The sequence below is a fragment of the Podarcis vaucheri genome (assembly GCF_965113315.1).
Source record: "Podarcis vaucheri genome assembly, chromosome: 4".
NCBI lineage: Eukaryota > Metazoa > Chordata > Lepidosauria > Squamata > Lacertidae > Podarcis > Podarcis vaucheri.
In genome coordinates this window covers 72,483,935-72,498,068 of record NC_138762.1, presented here as the reverse complement: position 1 = coordinate 72,498,068, position 14,134 = coordinate 72,483,935, and the positions used below count along the sequence as shown (strand labels likewise).

Below are 14,134 nucleotides of genomic sequence, written 5' to 3'. Positions count from 1 at the left end.
TCAGCCACTTCTGGGTAATCATGAATGTTTACACTTGTCCACATATAGCTGTTTCTTATAAGAAGCACACATGCAGAACTTTGAACTGAACTGAGTAACCATTTAGCATGACTTCGGGTGTGAAATTATTTATTTATTAAGACACCTCCATAATGCCTTTAAACAAAAATGCTCACAGCGAGGTTTATATCAGAATAAGGCAATACAAAACATAATAAGCATTGAATAATTCTAATAGAGAGCATAAATACAGCAGGATCAAATGCAAAGTTGCCTTTCTGAAAGCCTGACAAAAATGAGGTTCTTAACCTAGTGTCTAAATGAAGATGAAGTGGGTGAAAGAATCATCTCAGTGATGTGATGGAGCCACTACTGTAAAAGCTACAGTACACACCTCATTTAATGTAGGGACCAACATGAGAGGCTCATCTGTTGACCTTAATGAGAAACAAACTGATATGAAAGAACGCCTTCCCTCATATATGTGGACCTCAGGTCTTTTAGGATTTTGAATGTCAACATTAGCACATTGAATTGAACCTGGAAGATAAGTGGCAACCAACGTAACAGAGAACAGGAATTATATGCAACAAGCTCATTGCTCCATCAACACCCTGGTCACTGCATTTTGCACCTTTGGATCATCTTCAAGAGCATAAAGGCTATTAAATTAGTCCATCCAGGAAGTTACCAGAACATAGATAACTGTAGACAGACTATTCCTGTTCAGAAAAGGCCATAGATGATAAACCAGCCTGAAGCTCAGTGTAGGCACTTCTAGTTGCTGGAGTCACTTGGGCCTCAAGTGGCTGCAATCGTTCTAGGAGCACTATTAAAATGTCTTTACTATTGTGATGTACAAATATAAAAATTAGGGATTGGGAAACAGCTTTGACAACCTCATTTCTGATAATCCTGCCAGTGCTTTTACAGCATGCTGACTTACCCATCACCAGGTCCTTTCCTGTGAGGTGAAGGCACCAGTTATAAGAGGTTGTTTAAGCACCAAAGCCTCACCAAACCAACCACTACTGCTCCAAAGTCAGACTAAAATAAACCATGTGCATGCATATTTGGATCTCAGTAGAGCTTATTTCTCAGGAAACACACTTTGGGTTGCACTAGAAGTGTGCTTTCAAATGCAATCTCAGTCATTCTGTGTGTCCGTATTACATTCCAGCGGTAGAGAAATTCCAATTCCAGTCTGTTTCATGGCTATCTACTTTCTAAACAAGCAGCAGAGTTCAGTGCAAAATGCTATGCTGCATCAGGAGGAAAGGATATTAAAATAATGACAGCCAGTAATAGCTGACTGATACTTTTATGACAGGGGAGATGAGATCTGTATCATCCCCAGAAATGGAATATTAAAAATTCCTAAGCATCTCCCCCCCCCATTGCACTGCTGAGAACAAGAATGCAGTAGTCCTATCAGAAACTAACAATACGCTAGACATATTTTCAAAAATCTATCACATGAAACCCTACCAGTTCTGGTGAATATTACATACTCAGCAATCATTCTATATGAAACTTTCTAAAGTGCACAATACATTGTATATGATCATTTGTTTCCCTTGAGTATGCAATAAGATTACATGGAACACTGGTTAGGAAAACCACAATGAATCATCAACTTTTAAATTTATCTCTTTCAGTAATGGGTCTGATTACAGATAAAAATATTTACACAGTAGGTGTTAATTTTATCCCCTGATTCTTTGGCCCAAGAGCAAGAAAATGATAACTGATACATTTCTGTAGCAAGCAGAAATAGGAATCTGGAGTAAGAGATAATAGCTTGGACTCCTAGTTTTTGGGAGCCTCTTTTCATGAAAGCAGCGTTTTCCATATAGAAGGGGAACCCTAATCCAACCCTCAAAGGCTCCACTCTGATCATCATGGATTCAGTAGGAAGCGCTGAAGTATGAATTTTCAGAATAAGAAGTGTTGAACCCTTCCAAAAGACTGGGATTCTAAGTGTGTTCAGCTCATGGCCAGTATTTTTCTTTTGCAGGAAGCCATTTTGTCAAATAAGATTTCCTTCCTATGCCTGCTTTAAAACCTTCCAAAAAGAGAAGGCTCAAAATTGGCCAACAAAAAGTGATACAGATGAGGAGGTTCCATGCTCAAAACTCAACATTCTGTCTATTGTATAATATTTACTTATGGTACCAGTGGGGTAGGAGAACGAAAGAGATCAAGGCTGATATACATTCTAAAAGAGATAACAGAGCCCACTGTCTGGTCACCAAATGGCTTTATGTGTAACATCTTTAAAAACACTTCATGGGAGGTGAGCAAGATGCCACCAGAAAACCAGGGCTGCTTACCAACCACCATTTACTATTGGGTTCCAATGACTGCTGATATTGCTAATAAGAAACCCAATGGTGAAGGAACTGGTTTAGTATCATCAGCGTACAGTTTTCCACATAAGGAAGGAAGGTGGACCGATTCCAAAACTGGTATGATACAGACTGGTTAATACCATACAAGCAACAATGCAAGGATAGAATAAGTGCCAGTTTATTCAGAGATTACTGAACTTCAGAGCTGCATAATACCTTCCAATTTCATGCATGCCCTATGAATGTCTACAAACACAACACACACAAATTTGGGCTACATACCTTCTGCAGAGAGGTTGCATTATCTAATTTACAGCCTCCAGTGCTGCAGCTTGTCTCTCCAGCTGTGCATAATTTAAACCATGTTCTACTGATTCAGCACTCCAAGGGATAGTACAAGCTACTTATTTTCCTTTCATCTAAAGGAGACCAGCAGCAAATATTATACCCAAAACCTCATTAGCTATACAATGTCTACTGAGTTGTCCCATCTATACACAGGTGCACTCCTCGTTCAAAAGCAGTCCGTCACCAAGCAAGCATGTGAGGCCCTGCAGATACAATGTCAGACAAGCATTGGGGGGCTTCATTTGTGAAATCCCCACTCAGGACTTGAACTGGTTTGCTTTGGGCCAGTCACTGTCTTTCAATGTAACCTACATAACAAGGTTATTTTGGGGAGTAAATGAGGAAGGGGAGAACTATGTACACCATCCTGAGGTCCCTGGAGAAAAATGTGGGATATAAATACAATAAATTAATAATAATAAATAAATAAATTTTGCAAAGTGCCCATGAAAGTTTGTATCACATTAAAAGGTACAGTGGTACCTTGGTTACCTTGGTTATCAAACGGCTTAGTTGATGAACAAATTGGCTCCCGAATGCCGCAAACCTGGAAGTAAGTGTTCTGGTTTGCGAACTTTTTTGGAAGCTAGATGTCCGACATGGCTTCCATTTGAATGCAGGAAGCTTCTGCAGCCAATCGGAAGCTGCACCTTGGTTTTCGAAGGGTTTCGGGAGTCAAATGGACTCCTGGAATGGATTAAGTTTGAGAACCAAGGTACCACTGTATTGTCTTGAAGATACCATCAAAACATGGGACAATAGACAGAGGGTAGAACTCAACTGGTTCCTTGCACTCACAGCAGGGTTTTTGATCCAAAGGAGACAAATGATCACAGAAGAGATGGGGAGGGTGATTTGGGCAGGTGCCGCCTGTATCCCCTTAACACCACCTCCCAGGGGGCTGTGGGAATCCATGAGCACAAGGGCACCAATGGGAATCCAATAAGGCTACTTCTGGAATGGATTTATTCACCTAAATAAACCAAACCAAAACTATCCCATCACCATGGGTTTCACTTTAATCTTCATTACCTTAAGGAGTGCATAGCACACTGAAAAGTTAACAACAGCAAAATAATTTCTGAATGGCGGAACAAATAAAAGTGAAAAATCTTTGGTAAAGCAGATATTAGGTCTAATTGTTACATGTAATCCAACACTAATGCAGTACAATAAAACTTAACAACTAGTTAGCTCCATAGCCTGTTATCAAAATCTGACAGAATGTGACACCCATGTCCAGCTCAATGCTGTTTTGGGGGGAGAGACCTGCAATCTGGGGTCTCAAAATGGAGATATTTTCTAGCCCTGTTATACTTAATCCTGTTAACCAGAGATAGCAGGGATGGAACCTTCCGAATGCAGTGATCTATGGCTGCTGCCTGAGAAGATGTGGAAACTTTATCCAGGGGCAAACACATTGCTGTAAGTGTGTAGTCCACATTGGATAAGATATAACAGAATCTGTAATGAACAATTATAAATTTATACTTCACTCAGGCATTTAATTTAAATAATATATAGATTTATACTTTTCAGGACTTCAATAGTGTCATTACAAATTTCCAATTTTTCCATTTACTCTGTCAGTCACTCTCAGATATGATCTTCTTACATGAATCCAACAAAATAGTCCCATTCTGCCCTTGAATAAATTGGTGCTTTTAAAAAACCAACTTATTTTAATAATGAGTGATAGTGCATTTTGCTCTTCCCTGGGCCAGGTCTTTTAATCAGCTCATTGTGATATTTTCTATCATGTGCTTCTAATAAGAGTTACAGTAATTTTCAAAGCCTGACTCTCTTAAAAGTTTTAACATCTCCATCAAGAAGAAGAGCATTCACAAAATACTGTGGGAGAGAGGAACCTTGGAAATCTCACCACATTACTCAAATGAATCACACTCCAAGTACATTAAAGACAGGGTTGGAATGTGAGCACATTACAGTTAAAGTGCACAGATGTGTTCAGTGTGATGAAGCCATCCTTTACAGAGAGTGCAAATATCTGATTCTGTCAGCGCTGTCATGGCCTACAATTATAGGAATTAATGAAAAGAATTTGGAGGTGTCTTTCAGCTCAGATTAGTCTTTGATACACATCCTGAATCTGTAAACAAATCAAGAGGTTGAAATGACTTCAGAGGTTGTTATCTCAGCAATGAACAGTTAAGGGGAGAACAAAGCATTTAAAAATGAGTTCAATATTATTCAAAAATGTAGCAGGAAGGAAAATTATATAGTTCTGCATTTAGACCCCTTTCAAGGCTAACACTTTCAAGGCCAGCTACCCTTTGGTAGGTTGTTATGGATTCTACCACAACGCTCCAGCTAGAGACTTCATCCGTGAAAAAGGTCTGATGCATTGGCATTATCTCTAGGCATAATTCCACCAAGAGCCTTCAAGACATTTTTTTTTCTTTTTTGCCTGAGGTAAAGGACAAGATGGCACCCCCATTTCACATACAGATGCCAACGGACTGAAAATGTAATCTTGTTTTGAGATTGGTGATGAGACACATTCCAGGGAGCAGCAACCTAGCTTAGAGGGCACAGGGCAGGCTGTCTCCCAACACCTCATGGTCACTCAATGTCCCCAGCATCTGATGTCTGAGATGGTTGCTTCACTCAGACAGCAAGGTCTAACCTGATTCCACTTTTGAGGATGCAATTTGCCAGTATATAAATATTTCTAGGGCAGCATACAGTCATTTGGCTGGCCAAAAAACAATTAGAACTTCTCATGCTCTGCTGACTCCTTGCCTGACTTCATGCCAGTGGGGTTTAGTGGTTAAGAGCGGTCGATTCGTAATCTGGGGAACCGGGTTCGCGTCTCCACTCCTCCACATGCAGCTGCTGGGTGACCTTGGGCTAGTCACACTTCTCTGAAGTCTCTCAGCCCCACTCATCTCACAGAGTGTTTGTTGTGAGGGAGGAAGGCAAAGGAGAATGTTAGCTGCTTTGAGACTCCTTCGGTTAGTGATAAAGTGGGATATCAAATCCAAACTCTTCTTCATGTTTGCTGCCCATCCCTTCCACTCCTTCACACCTGCCTACAGCACCCTTGGTCCATCTACCTCCGATGCTGGCATTCTGCTCCTTCTTCCTACCCACCTCTTTTCAGTAGATCCTTTGGTTACAAATCTTGGCCTGTCCTACCTATACTTTTCTTCCATTATCAGTGATACAAACCAGCATTCCAAATAAGGCTCAACCATCAATTTATATAAAGGCATTATACCAACTGTTTTATTTTCAGGCCATTTCCTAATAATTTGAAACACTTGAGGCATACCAAGCTGACATTTGCAGTGAACAGTCCACCACATCCCATGATCTTTTTAGTCCTGGGTAATCACAGCCAATTCAAATTTCATCAGCAAATGCATTAACTTAGAATACTTTGCTGCAAGAGCAATGATATCACCTGCTCTTATTTGCAATGAATATCATTTGCCATTTTGTTGCCCTTTCAGCATTTTGGAGAAATGCTTCTGAAATTCTTCTGCCTGCTTTGAATTTCACCCTCCTGAATAATTGGGTGGCATCCATAAACTTAATAACCTTATCACTCAGTCCTGACTCCAGATCATTTATTAGTAAGTTAAGCAGCATCAGTTCCTCCCAACAAAAATACTTGGGGAAGTCCATTGCTTATTCTGGCCATCTCCTTCCTGTTCTTTAATCATTTTCTGATCCATACAAAGACAAAGCCACATATCATGTGTATCCAAAGTTTGGTGAGGACTCATGGCTTTATCAGAAGCTTTCTGGAGCTTCAAGTATTTACTAAATAGCCCCTATCTCCATTTTCATTGACAATTTTGAATCGTTCTTAAAGACTGATTACCATGCAGATGTTTCTAAGTGCGTGCAACCAAAACATAAGGTCCAAAAAGGACATTGGATGCCAGTCTTACATGTGCAGTCCTTCCATGTCTTCACTTTGAGCCCACATGGGTTCGGGACAATGTTTCAATGGGCTATGGCCTCAATAAGTATATATAGTAAAATGTTTCACAGGTTCTGTTTGTGCCAAGGATGAAGAACCTGCGCACCTCCACCACCACTACGCCACTGCCAATATTATTAGACTCCAGTTCCTATTAGCCACAGCGAGCAAGGCCAATGGGCAAGGATGATGGTAGTGGTAGGTGTAGAGCTGGGGTGATGGAGGAGGTGACCTAAGGCACAGCAGCTGAATGCAATGCTTCAGGCTTCTCTACCTCACCCCCCTCTCTCAAGGTAACACCTCTCCCCATACAACACACCTCCATGACCTCAAGTGCTTTTGCTTGGCTGGAATGTGTACATGAACAATGATAATGCCTCTTATTTTCCTGGATAGAGTAATGTGTTTGTAGAAACCTCTGGCTTTTGCATGGCTGGAATGTGGTCTTCTCCACAAAGGTAAACATCACACCTGTTAATCCATTCACTTCGGTGCTGGCCCCACCCACCACCAGCAGGTCGTCCCCAAGGTTACTCATGTAGCAGTGCAGCCCTCAAGCTAAAAGGTTTCTTACCACTATTGTAGTGCAACATTAACCGAGGGCCACGGGTTTGCCACCCCCAATATATGCATTTTGTTATGGAACAGGCAGATCAGATAAGGTGAAATAAAGCTGATTATCAAGGGTCATAACCCACAACTCCAAACTTTTTGTTTTCCAAATTGGGCCTTTTGGCAAACCCTTCGTTCTGAAGATAGCTCTTTTCTTTATGCTGCCCTGCTGTTTTTCCACTCCAGAGTCTTGGAATCACAAATTAAATTACTTTTTAATTTATGTAAATGTGAATTAGGAACAAGAAACTGTCAAAGCTGATTGCAGAGGGGGGAATTTGCATCCCATTCTTACTTTTCAATATTTCTTTTTTTTAAAAAAAAAGTACCAATTTTCTTTTAGAAAAATTCTCAACCATTTCCCTCACAAATTCACATGGTCCCCTGAACAAAATTTTGAGGTTGAAGGAGAGAAGTGTAAGTCATGAAACTCACCATATGGCTTTGGGCAAGTCATACATTTTAGCCTAAGCTGATGAGTTGTGAAGATAGGATGGAATAAGAAGAACTGCCAAAAAAACCACCACTTAAAAACCGTGAACATCAAAGATTGTTGTTCCTAATATTCCTAAAGATAAATGGCAACTTGTTATATTTAGGAATTTTCCATTGTGCGCACACAATTTTCATTTCCCACCCCCACCTCCTGCTTTTCTTCCTCACCTTCGGATCTACTGAGAGGGCTTTCACTACCCATTATTTCCAGGAATAGTGCCAATGAAATCTCATTTCTATCAGACAACAAGCATTTCCCCCTCCCTTGGAATTCATATCAGGAGACTACTAAAGCAAACAGAACGAGGCCCATTAAAAGGTGAGAGAGCTGAATACATAACCCTGTCAGATGTGGGGATCAAAATGGCTCATAACATAAATGCTTTACAAACATCGCTTCAGTACACCTGAGCTGCATGGTGACAAAGAACAGATGCAGGTTGGACGGAAAGCCCCACTGTGGCTCTGAATGGCTTAGTGATAGTTTTGTGCATTTGGCCTGGTTTTATAACATCACTTTTTTCTTTCTTCCTTGGTTTCCAGGTACTTAGGCATATGCATTGCTAATGAACCTTGGGCACACAAAAGCCTCCTGTCACTCTGTTGTTGTTGTTGTCCCCCCCCCCCCCTACACAGAAGGTCATAAAATGGCAGAATGACAGCACCTTCTACGCGGTTTAAACACAGCTGCTGTTCCACACAAGTGGATCTGTGCCACACAGTGGGTGTTTTGAACTCCTCAGAGAACAGGCCCTCACCTTTAAAAGACAAGTAGCAGCTGTACTGTGGGCCCATCAAAAACAGCAGTGCACGCTTTCCTGCCCCCATGCAAGAAATGGTCATTTTAAAGCCGTTTCCATTTAAAGACTGCAAGCAAGTGCCTCTTCCTTGTGATTCACAGCTTCGTCTCGCTGACTACTGATGAACTTCAGCTTGGCATCCTCGTATTAAGACAGCCATTTTTGACAAACCTTTTATCATTGTTCTTTTGGAGACAAACTGGCTGTTAAAGAACATGAAGTTCAGTGAACAGATTCAAGAGAGAATTTGTGCAGTGAAGTGGACACATGGAGTTGGTTTTGTTTTTTTTACTTCATAATACAGTCAAAATTCAATAAAAATAGTTAATTCTGCTGAGATGACAATATATACAGTGTATAAAAGAAATTACTTTCATTTTACCTATCATATATGACAGACAGTTTTTATTTGCACTAGTTTAATTGAATTATTATTCTTATTTGCCAACACATTTCCTATTCACTCTGGAAATGAAATGTTCTGACACATGCAACACATAGATTTAAAGGTAACTGTATTTGTAGGGTAATAAACCAGCCATTTCCCTCATATGTCTAGACCATATTAGGGCCTGGAAGTATTATAGAATTAATGAGAAACTACTAGAAAGAAACAGCATGAGAGACCCAATGCAATTATGATCCAAGGAACAAATGAAATTACATTTGCATTTATTCCCCATAGTTATGAAGAAAGGAAAGGCAATTTTTTACTGAATCATTTCAGAATAAATTTTAACATTAAATAACTTCTTTGGTTATTAATTTCATTGGTATACCACCAAAATGCTTATGCTTGTGTAAATTATTGATAGGTAATTATAGACAGCACTTTTATATATGATGAGTTTTACATGATTAAAACCAGTAACATACACTCCTATACCAGATCAAGGGCCACTCTGTCACTGGAAACAATCATCTATAAACCAATAAATTCAAATAGGAAGGAAAGGTTTCCATCCAGTGAATAAAACAGAATGATACCATCAACCATATCCTGTTCCCAAAATAGCAAGAAAACCATTTATGTCTCAATATCTCTCTGTATTACGTAAGAAAAATACTTCTGGCCTTCCATAAATCCGAGTTTCAAATTTGCACTAAGCTCCATATTGCAGAGATTCCTAAAAATGATAAGAAAGTAGCAATCCAAGTTATGTCCACATGAAAATGCTGCCAAATTGCTACGCCCTTTTGCCCTTTCCTTTCAAGCCACACTATCTCTATATTGTCCTATATGCCCCACCTTAAACATACAGATTCAAAACATTTTTTCAGCTTAGAGGAAGACCTTTCCCCTCTTCCCTCAGTGAAAGTTACAGCAAGGGTATATCTTCTCTTCTTACTTCTTTTACTCCATTAACAATAAAATAAAATAATGTATCTCAAGAAGAGAAATTGTTTACATCTCAGGGACTGCAATGCTCTCCACAACACACACACACACACACACACACACACACACCCCAAAGCAAGAACTTGGCAGCAAAATCAAAGACAGCTAGTGTAATGGATTCAATAGCCACATCAAGTCTTTGCCTCTGGTTACTGAATCGCCAGACCTGTTACAGTTTAATCCAGAACACTTGATTTATTGAACACAACCAAGAATTGTTTCTTCTATTGCATATCATTTAACACCATTGCTACATCTCATCGTAAAGACAACCAGTTCCTGCCCTTATTGAAATTTTCATATATATAAAAATAGATATAACTTCGAGATCCCATTAAGCCCTTCTCTTTCCCAAGAAGACACTATCAACGGAAAGGAGAGTAGGCCCGGCTGAATATATCCCATGATTTGTACAACAATCCTGCTTTTGTCATTTGCAAAACAGACACACAATGAGTCTTTTTAAGATACAGAGAGAAGTGCATGGAAGCAAAGCCATTCAAGCAATTGACCAAACCTCCTTCAAAAAATAAATAAAATACACATCATTAAGAAGTGTCCACACCACCACCTTGTGGAATCTTCTCGCAAGAGCAACACCTGCTTCTTTCTACCAAAAAAAGAAAAAGGCGCAAGAAGAAAAGAAATAAAGTTATATTCCTCTTCTTCTCTTTATCCAGTATGGATAGCAAAAGGACTGATAGAGATGGTTGCCTTGCTGGTTTTCAGAATGGAAATGTTTTACTGAGACAATTAGCTTTGCTTTATTTCTACCACCACCATCTCCTCCCCTTGAAATAACTCACTGTCATAGCTTTGAACTGTAAGGATCATAATTAACCAGTCGCTGAATGCAGCCACTTTCAATGCATCCCTCTCTGCACTCAAAATGGAAACCAGGGAACCACAACCTGTAAATCTCCACTAACCGGAAAGCCAGCTAGGGAGCATGATGGCCAGACTAGGAAATCCCCTTTCCTTCTTCCATCTCTTACCGTAGCTACTTACAGGATACTCAAAGCAGAGAATATACCCCCTAGGTGGGTATTCTTGACCTCTAGGATTTCCTTTCTTGTGCCTGGTTCTTGTCAACCCTGAGGCACAGATCCTATCAAGCAGGATCACTAACTGTTGCTGCAAGATGGTGGGGGGTTGCCTGCGTGGTTGGTGACTTCACTTCACTTTACCCTTGGGGGCTGGCTGCAGCAGTGGCAGCCGTGATCACCTGGCAAATGGCTGGGAAACTTGCGGAAGCAATGGGATAGGCAAGTTAACCTGAAAAAACAAACCCCACAGAAATGGGTCTGGCAAACCAAGAGGCGGCAAAGTTGGTCACTGAGAGGAAAGCAAGAGGATGTCCAAAACTGTCTGGCATCTCTCATGGTTAGAGAAACTCGATGGGTTAGCCTGACAGGCTGAAAGTGGATGTGTGTGTGTGTAGCTGAACCCTTTTGGTGCCAAAGAGGGACAGCAGATGGAGGAGACCTGTCTGCATCAGGGACTTGGACGTGTCTGCAGTGGTTTGACAGAGGGTGGGTGCGGGAAAAGCTCTGCTTCTTTTCCCCTCCCGCCCCCACAACTAGGGTCTTCCTTTCTTGCAATCTTAAACACGTCACAGAGGTCCCACCACGCAGGCTGGGAAAGGGGGGGGGTTGTGTGGGGGTGAGGATAAGGAAACTGCTTAAGCAAAAGGTGTGGGGGAGAGGAGAGGGTAACAAGTTAGGCGGCCGCTCTTCTGACCCCCTTCATGGGTGGCTGCAGAAGGGACAGAGCATCATTCACAGCGCCCTGCAGAGTGAAAAGCACGCGCGGGGAGGGGGGGTCGGAAAATGAAAGCAGCTGCAGTGCAGAGAAGGAGGGGGAGGCAGCAATGAGCAGAGGCAGCCCCTGGATTCTGGGCATTTAGGCAGAAGTGGGTGTGGGGGGAGAGGATCAGTCCTAGGCTTCTTAACTTTCCACTAGAAAGTCAAGAGTTGGCAGCTTTGATAAACCATTCAAGGCAAGAGATGAGGCAGCGTCCGCGTCTCTCTCTCCCCGCCCCCCCCCCAAGCCAGTTTCCAGGAAGGTGCAGAAATCTCTGGACAGACAAATCCCCTCCCGTCCCTGCAATCCTGCTCTCTTCATTCCCACCCCCCACCCCTCCCCGGGAGTCCTGCCCCGCTTCTTTGTAGAATAAGCGATTTATTTTACCACCACCCCTCCACCATACAAATAATAAAGAGGGCCGATAGAGGCGGGGGGGGGAGAGAAGAACCCACCCAAATGCCACCCTGGAAATCAATCACGTGGGTTTAAAAAACAACAGGCAGCCTCCGGCAGATGAAGAGAAAGAAAAGGACTTGCTTAATGCCTCCAGAGAGCCTCCAAAACCGTTCCTTCTTAGGAAAAGAGATGGGGGGGGGAGGTTAAATCAAAGCTTAGCGTGCCTCTTTTGCAATTCTCTCAACGCCCACCCCCGTGGCAAAGAACAGGGCACCGGGGTGCTGTTTCCTTTCCCAAGCTATACCTCCCCCCGTTTGCTGAAACTGTAGCAATGCTCTCTCTATCTCTCTCTGTGTACTGCAGATATGAGCCGCCCCCCCCCCGGTTCCCTCTCCGCCACACTCTTCTGTTTATTTGCCTGTAAAGGCAGAGCTACTTTGTAAACATCTCACACAGAGCTCCGGAGTCTTCCTAAAGAGCTGACTGCAGCAAAGTGCCCCCCCCATCACTTAAGAGCGGTGGTCCAGGGACATAGGAGGGTGCCTGGGCAAAGAGATACAGAGATGCATTACATACATGAGACCTGGAAATCATCTCCAGTGCTGAGAAACGGGAAGTATTTTCTTTTTCCCAATAAGAGTGTGGCAATGCTCCCCCCCCCCGAAAACAGTGCAGAGACGACTGCAGCAAACCAGTCCCCCCTCTGGAGTACCAGCTGCAAACGAAGAGGTGGGGGGGGAGTTTGGGAAGGAAAAGGAAAAAGGACAGAGCTCTGGTTTGTACCTACCTCGGCGGAGGAAGCTGTCTCTGTGTTTTAGGGGTCCTTGGCAGCCTATGTCTTCCCAGGCGACTTCCAGCAGAATCGCAGCACACAGCAGGCTTCGCCGGGGTCCAGCTTCTTTTCCTCCCCCCCACCCCCTAGCTCGCGTGGTGTGCGTGTGAAATCCAACACGGTTTTGTTTTGGGTTGTTTTTCCCCCCCTTTAGTCCAGAGGAATGCAACAGCCCCTCGCAAAAAAAAGGCAGAAAATCTTGGTGGTGGAGAGCGACCAAACAAACAAACCAACCAACAACCCCAAACCGGCAGCAACACAACAGCACTAGGTTTGAAAGAACCCGGCGCTTTCTGTTGTAAATGACCTACATTCAAGCGGCAAATGCGTTGCAATCGGCGGCGGCAGCGGCGGAAGAAGAAGAAGGCGCGTTGGGTCTGGGAGTGGGAGCTCCGCTTGCCTATTGCAGGGAGACAAGCGACAGCGAGAGGGAGAGCGAGACTGATCGGCAAGGCAGAGCGAGATTGAAGAGCGAGCGAGCGGTCCAGGCTGTGCCAGGCTGTCTCCTCCCGCGATTGGACCAAACTGAATGGAATTTACAAAGCCGGCAGCCAATAGATCTCCGCAGCCGGCCCCATCGCTACAGGAAGCATACCTACATCTACAACCGCATGCAAAGAGCATCGAAGCCTAGTGCAAACCAGCTGGAACAGAAGGATCAAGGGTGGCTGTAGTGGTTGAACAGGTGGGCATTTTACACATGTAGGAATAGAAAAGAAAAGAAAAAAGCGGAGGTATCTAGAAGGAAAGACTCCTCCTCCTTCTCCTCTCTTGAGTCCCTGCCTTCTTTTTGGTCTAGCTTCTTTTTTACTCAGTGCACGCTCTTAACCCTTTCGTGCCACCATGCCTGCTGAAATGGTGTTTCCACTGCCAGCAGTGAACGCCTGCAAACTTGTTCCTGTAGTAACAAATCATAGGAAATTGCTGCACCTGATAGGATGCCTGAGAAATGCTGTGATGGACACATGAGTATCTCTCTCACACACACTTCTCATAAAAGTTGCAGGTGCTTTTTCTAATACAATATAATGGCTCCACGTTTGGTTTGAATTTGAATATCAAACCAACCTCTCTCACAGGGTTGTTGTGGAGATTAAATGGGGGGAGAACCATGTGTGCCACCTTGAATTCTTCAGGTAAAAG

At 42.7% G+C, this 14,134-nt stretch overlaps 1 protein-coding gene across 6 annotated transcripts in view; it reads right to left on the bottom strand.

Moving 5' to 3' along the window:
• Positions 1-13,685, bottom strand: part of NLGN4X (neuroligin 4 X-linked) — a 167,875-nt gene extending 154,190 nt beyond the window's left edge. For 2 of the 6 annotated variants that reach the window (XM_082220074.1, XM_082220073.1), the window contains exon 1: positions 12,947-13,684. The gene's annotated coding sequence lies outside the window, so the exon portion shown is untranslated. Of the gene's footprint in view, positions 1-12,735; positions 12,755-12,946 lie in introns of those variants that run through there. The other 4 variants (XM_082220078.1, XM_082220076.1, XM_082220077.1 and 1 more) reach the window with 4 other exon arrangements.
• Between the last annotated feature and the right edge of the window lie 449 nt (positions 13,686-14,134).